We start from the raw sequence: 6,858 nt of genomic DNA on the forward strand, positions 1-6,858 counted from the left end.
TTTGAGACAGTATCTCACTGGAGACTTTATTTCTCTATAGCTTTTGTTAACCAGAGAAAATTCTTTAACACTGAGATAAATACAGAAGAATGCAAATACCAGTTTAGGCAAAAGACATGCTTGGAACAAATGTACAGTAGCAAAATGTATGTGGATGAGGTGAGGTGGAAAGTAGCCAGAGGTCACTGGACTCAGGGTGAATATTGAAAAACAGTCAAGATACAGCAAAAGAGAAATGAGGTCAAATTATAATGAACTTTGAATATAAGATGAGAGTTTGTTTACATTGCTTCTTATAGACTGACAACTCTGAAGTTTTGTGAGCATGTGTTTTGAATTGGGCAGTCTGAGATTTAAGTGTTTGTTCAGGAAAGAAATTGAGAAAGTATCAGATATTTTGATAAAAGGAAAATTCAGTCAGAATACCACATGGATCAAGAGAAGAATTAGGACTTTGCAGGCAGTCTTTGGTATTTCAATCTGTGTGGTTTCTGGCCAGCTACTCCAAAATGAATGGGATGTGGCAGTGAAGAGGGACATGCTGAAGGCTTCTAATCATACATATTCTCTTTAATCTCAAGTATTTGAAATGCAAGTAAGTGACTGGTGTGGCAGCCCTCCCTGTGCATTTCAAATGTGTGAGTCACAACATGGGAGAGGAGGAAGCCAGCAAAGAATGTGGTGATGTGGTTTCATAATCCATCTGGCAAAGGTCTGTGATCAGCCTGTTGGAAAACCCACCTCCAGGCATTGGAGTTTTTTCAGCTGGGAATGGATGTGATCAAAGTTGTTGAATATGACTTTTATGGGTTGAAGTACTAGAAATGTAGAAAGCTTTTGAGAATTTATATTGAGTCCAAGTAAGAGGTGATAAAGTCTTGGATAAGGGAATAAAACAATCATACTAGAGAAGAAGTAGCCAATACAGGCAACTTTAGAAAGACACAATTAATAATCAACTTAGCTGATTAAAGGCATCATTGTCCAGTGGAACTAGTTTGTATTTTGAATAAAATAGACCTGGTAGGTTTGAACTGTATGTACAATATGATATGTCATCTAACCTTCCTGATCCTCCTTTTCCTTGTTTGTCGAGGAATAATATTTACTTTAAGATATTATATTAGTGCTCACTATCACTTTTTATTATTTTTAATACTATCACTTTCATTATTTTCAGTACTGTTCAATATATTCTTACATAGTTGTGTACTGGGACAGAATGTGAAGAAGATGAGTTGGGAATATTAGAGACGAGTGAGATCTTGCACCCCCAAAATTGAAAGAGCTTTGTGCCATTAAAAAAGCAGCATTACAACTGTGGTTACAAAGCAGTTGTTCTGTGCACAAACAATATATTTAGAATATGAATCTTGGTAGATTTCTCTGGAGAGAAATAGGTAAAATAAACAGACTGGACACTGAAACTCTGAACCAGTTGACAGGACTAATAAACAGTGGGATACTGTTCTTATTTTTATTCAACTGTTCTAAATCTGTCTTATAATTTTAGTGTGATATCCACTAGGCTATTTTATATCTTACCCATATGCTGAATGTTTAATGTGGGTTTAGCTACACATAGAATTCAGTTCTATATTATACTTCATTAAATGACCTATAGACATCACTATTGAAGTTTAAGTGCTCTAGGAGCAAATCATTAGGGCCATATAAGATTCTTTGAAAGCAGTTACTATGACTGCTGAATATAAAAATTAGAGATTTATAGAAAACTACAACTGTCTAAATAAAAAAGTGAGAGAATGTCCTTTCTTGGTTATCAAAATAGTTTTCAGAAGATAAGTTAATCCATGATCAAGTTTATGATTTTGCATACAGCTATCTTAGGGAAAAAAAAAGCATTTTTAAAGAGTGACATTGTGTAGAATTTTGATCTTTTTCATCTTGAGGAACTATTGGGAATTTCTCCATCATTTCTTTTAAGACATTTCATTGTATGTAGTGAATTTTGTTAAAAGAGCAACTTCTGAAAAGCTCTGACAGCCTCTTCAGCAAAAGATCCAGGATTGTCAGCCATTGATGCAAAGACCTGAATCTGCTTTGACAATCTAGAATAGGCTTCTGGCAATGTTATGTCTTTCTTTTAGATGTTTGGATAAATCACACTGCTCAGAAATCGCATCATACTTTGTGCCTAAGTCATAAACAAATGCCGCAGATAGAGGGTATTCCTTAGTCCACTGTGCTTTCTTTAGTATTTTGAAACTGTAGATGTGTCACTTGAACGTATCAGTAAACATTTCTTCAGGTTTGGATATGCATTAAAACTGACTTCTATAAAATCTTTTTATTTGACTCACCTGAAAGGAATCTGCATGACTATTAATTTTAAGCAATCATACTCTTTCTACCAGTAAAAGAGCAAAATAAGCTATTTGTGAAAAAGGTATTTTGGAATTCAGTTATGCTATATGCAGAATAATCACTCCTTCTTTCCCCAAAATATTTTCATATCCATATCATTATCTGGAACCTGTGAATACATTAGGTTAGTGGCCAAGAGGAATTAAATTAGTAGATGGAACCAAGACTACTAATCAGGTGACCTTAAGATAGCAAGATTATCTGGATTTTCCACATGGGACCAATATAATTGCAAGAGTCCTTAAATGTCTGAGAATAGAGCAGAAACATTAGTGTAAGAGAGAGGCGAGTGAAAAAGTCTCAATCAGTCATGGTTGATATTGCAAATGTAGAGCAATGAACCAAAGAAAACAGACAGTATTTAGAAGCTGGGAAAAGTAAAAAGTCAGATTTTCCTTTAGAGACCCAGAAAGGAATATGGCCTTATTGCCACTTTGATTTTAGTCTGGTGAAATTCATTCTACACTTCTGACTTCTAGACCTATAAGATAATCAATAAATATTATAATCTGTTAAGTTACTGGTAGTTTGAGAAGCAATAAGAAACAAATTCAGTATATTTCTTAGTAAGATTTATACATGCCTGCATCATAAGGAAGCTTTCAAACTCTAACATTTTAATTAATTGTAACCATTAACATATTCCATAAAATTGCAGTGTTTAAAGTTACCATAATAATAATAATAATAATAATAAGCACTTTACATTTGCTTAAAATGACCCTGACCTCAGGTTGCCACTTTGGTAGGGTCACCTTGTCTTAGCCTCAGAGACCACAGCAGAACAGGCAAGTGTAGAAGATCCAGTTATCTAACTGAAGAGACAGTGTTCTTCAACTTTTCATTTTTATGGAAACAGTTCCAGTTTTCTTCAAATTCTTGAGTATCGATTCTTTAAAGAAAACATTTTGGGCATTAGTTCTGTTAGATCTCACCTCCAGCATTGGCAAAAGTTTAAGGCATTGAAAATAATTTAAAATCATTGAATTAAGTGGGTTAAGTGGCTTGGGGTGACAGGTGTCTGAGAGCTATGCATCTATGCCTTTGAATCACATATGATGTTGTACATCAGTGTTATCTCAATAATAAATGAGTGAAGTTATTGATGGCTAACATATAATTTATTCTTGGTTTTGGAATTCATTTTCAACAACTATACTACTCCTTAGTTGCAAGAAAGAAAATAGAAAAGTTGCCTTCTAAATGGATTTTGGCATATACCTAATTCTATAGTACATGGCTTCTATTGATAAATATGTATCAATAACTTTCTGGGAGCTGTAGAAAATGATTTTTCCCATTACTATTCCATAACTGTCACCCAAGAATATTGGAAGAAAAGCAGACAAATATGACATTAGAAATGTAGTCCACAAAAGAGTAAAAATATTTTAGGTTGCTTATCTTCACACATGTTTTGAAACAGTAATTGAAGAAAAAGAGAATCATTCAAATTTAAAATAATTTTCATATGTGCCCATTGTTTTTTATAAGATAAGAAATTCTTTTGTTTATTTACTTATGTTTTATTTTCCTACATCATTGTTCATTACTCAGCAATTAGAAACTGTTTTTTTTAAGAAATCTTTTTACTATGAAAAGTTTCACAAATACTCAAAAATGTAAGCAAAGTTGTAAAATGAACCCCTATAAGTCAAATCACCAAATTTTATCACATGGCCAATTTGATTTCATCTTTACCTCACTTATTTGTCTCATAGATACATACAGTTTAAGCAGATACTATCTTATAAACTTATTCACATATATTATATATTGCATATATATGTATATATCTAAAGTAAAATAATTATTTTAATATGAACAATGCCTTTTTCATTATGTAGAAATTTGGTGATAGTTTATAATATCTAATATCTTTGTTCAATTTCTATTTATCTCATGAGTCTTTTTTTTTTTAAAGATCTATTTATTTGTGCATACAGAACTGGGGTACAGGGGTGGTGAAAAGACCACTAGAGACAAAGTGGGGAACAGAACAGGCAGATTGACGAAGTCCACTGCTGTGGGGAGTAGTGGGAGAGGCAGGAGAGGTCTGCTGTGCCATGTGGGTTACCTCCCTGGCTGAGCATTGAACTGGTGCTGAAGTGGCTGTGGACAACTTCACAGTGCTGTGCTTTAACTCACTGTGCCACCAAGGAAGGACCAAGTGTCTTATTTTTTACTATCATATTTGTTTCCACCAGATTCCAAATAAAGTCCATATATTTTGAAAGACATTATGAATGAGTGACATGTGGTTTAAGTATCTCTTAGCCTGCCTCTCTCCTCTCCATCTGTTGCCTTCCCCCCCCCCACACCTACCCACACCATCTCTTCCTTCTTTTTTATAATTATTTGTTACAGTGATCAGGCCATGTAGACTCTACTATTAGAGTCTCCTCTCTGATTTTACAGATTGCATTTCTATGGTGTTGTTTGATGTTTTCCTATCTTCTTTATTTCTTGTACATTGATAGTTAGAACTAGTTGTCTATTAGATTTAGGAGGTTGTCTGCCTCCCTCTTTTTGCAATATCAGCAGAATGTATTTTACTTTTCAGTGCTAGTTATAAAATAGCAGCCTATGTTCATTTAAAATTTTATCAAAGTGTAAATTTAATCAGTGTGTAAAGTTAATCAGGGTGTTTACATGGCCTAGGAAAATTTTTCAATTTTCTTATTCTAAACTTCCTTTTAATGCCATTAGTAATAGAACAATAACAACACACACACACACACAAAACAAAACAACAACAACAACAAAAAACACACAACATCTTTTAGATTTATGGGGAAAATATATTAAGGGAAGAAAAAAACTATTTTTAAAAAAGAAATCATGAATACTTTAAAAGGATGTAAAAAGAAAGTTAAAAGAAATTCAAAATATGGTATGATTTTTAGTTAAGACTTTATCTCTGTTGAAGCTGAGTTTGAAGAAATAGAAACCATGTATGAGAAAGGATTGAAGAAGTACAGTGGTACTATAAATAATAGCAATAATAGCTAATATTCAGTGCACATTCACTTTATTCACTTTATGCCAGGCACTGTATTAGGTTCTATATCAATATTATTTTTATTACATTCTCAGAACAAGTTTAATTTACAATTTAAAGAATTGAGAAAGGTTAAATAACTTGTCATTTGCTAAAGAGCAAATGTCAGAATCAGATTCAAAGTCAAAAGGGTGATTCCAGATTTGCTTTATTAACCTCTTGGCACAATTGTCTTAAACAACATGTACTTGAAAAGAAGTCTTACATGTATAACTACTCAAGAGCTGCACTGATTTTATTTTGCTCATACAGATACTGCCTAAGTTCTATTGCCTTTCATTAAAATCTAATATAAAGCCAATTCATTCAGACACATATATTGTTCTAGTTTTTTTTATTCCCCACAGAGAACAGAAAGGGAACTCTATAGATGTTTGAATTAGATAAAAAAGAAACATATGTATTTAGGTAATGATCATCAAAATAGCTCATATGTTCTATGTTTTTTTTTTCTAAAACTGTGTCTTTTGGCGTGTGTTTTTATTTCTTCTACACCCTATACATAATATATGTGGTAAAATGCATTTTTTTGTTTCTTCTTAGTATGCAAATTCCTTTAAGATACAACTAGACCAAAGGTTAATATTCACAGCTTGACAAATAAAATACATAATTATAAGAGCATTGGTTAACAGCATTTTGCTCAGTAATGGAACACTCTACACTATTTGTCCAATAGGATATACCATCTAGCTTAGATGTGCAGTAGGTTTACACCTAGGAAAGTGTACCTACTCTCAGTAGTCACACTGAGTCTGAACACATTTCTCAGGACATGTTCTTATAAAGTGACTCGTGAATATATAAGAACAGAACTCTCTTATATACAACTTATAATGTAAACCAATCCTTGGATCAAGAGAATGCCTCAAGACACAAAGTGTAGAATAAAGAGGAGTGAGCGTAATCTTTGGAGCCAACTACATTCTTCTTTTTAAAACATTCATACTAGTTGGAAAGACACAGGCACACACACACCGAGTCACATTCATATATGCCTAGTTGTCTTTTGAGGGTCACCCCATAGCATGGTAGAAAAACTACAGTATTTGGAATCAATGACTTTGACTGGAAATTCTTGTCCGTCTCTTGTTGTAAGTGTAGCATTTTATATGACTCTCTGAACCCTGTGTCCCTTAGCATAACATGGTATATTAATAATATAGGAGTAAAGTACTTGATTCATGGTGAAACTTTGCTAACGTTTCCTCAAAAAATCTTTCTGACTAGTTCTCACTCTGGAGCTCTATCCTTGGCCCATTTTGTACAGCTTTAGCAATAACCTCTCTGGGTCACTTTAGTTAAAACCAATTTCACCTACCCTTCTTAAATGATCAGACTACTCAACTTCTACCTTTGAATCTGATTAGTATAATATCAAATCGAATTCCTTGCCCCCATCCTTAATG

Source organism: Condylura cristata, unplaced genomic scaffold (assembly GCF_000260355.1).
Source record: "Condylura cristata isolate star-nosed mole 26May11 unplaced genomic scaffold, ConCri1.0 scaffold00010, whole genome shotgun sequence".
Lineage (NCBI taxonomy): Eukaryota > Metazoa > Chordata > Mammalia > Eulipotyphla > Talpidae > Condylura > Condylura cristata.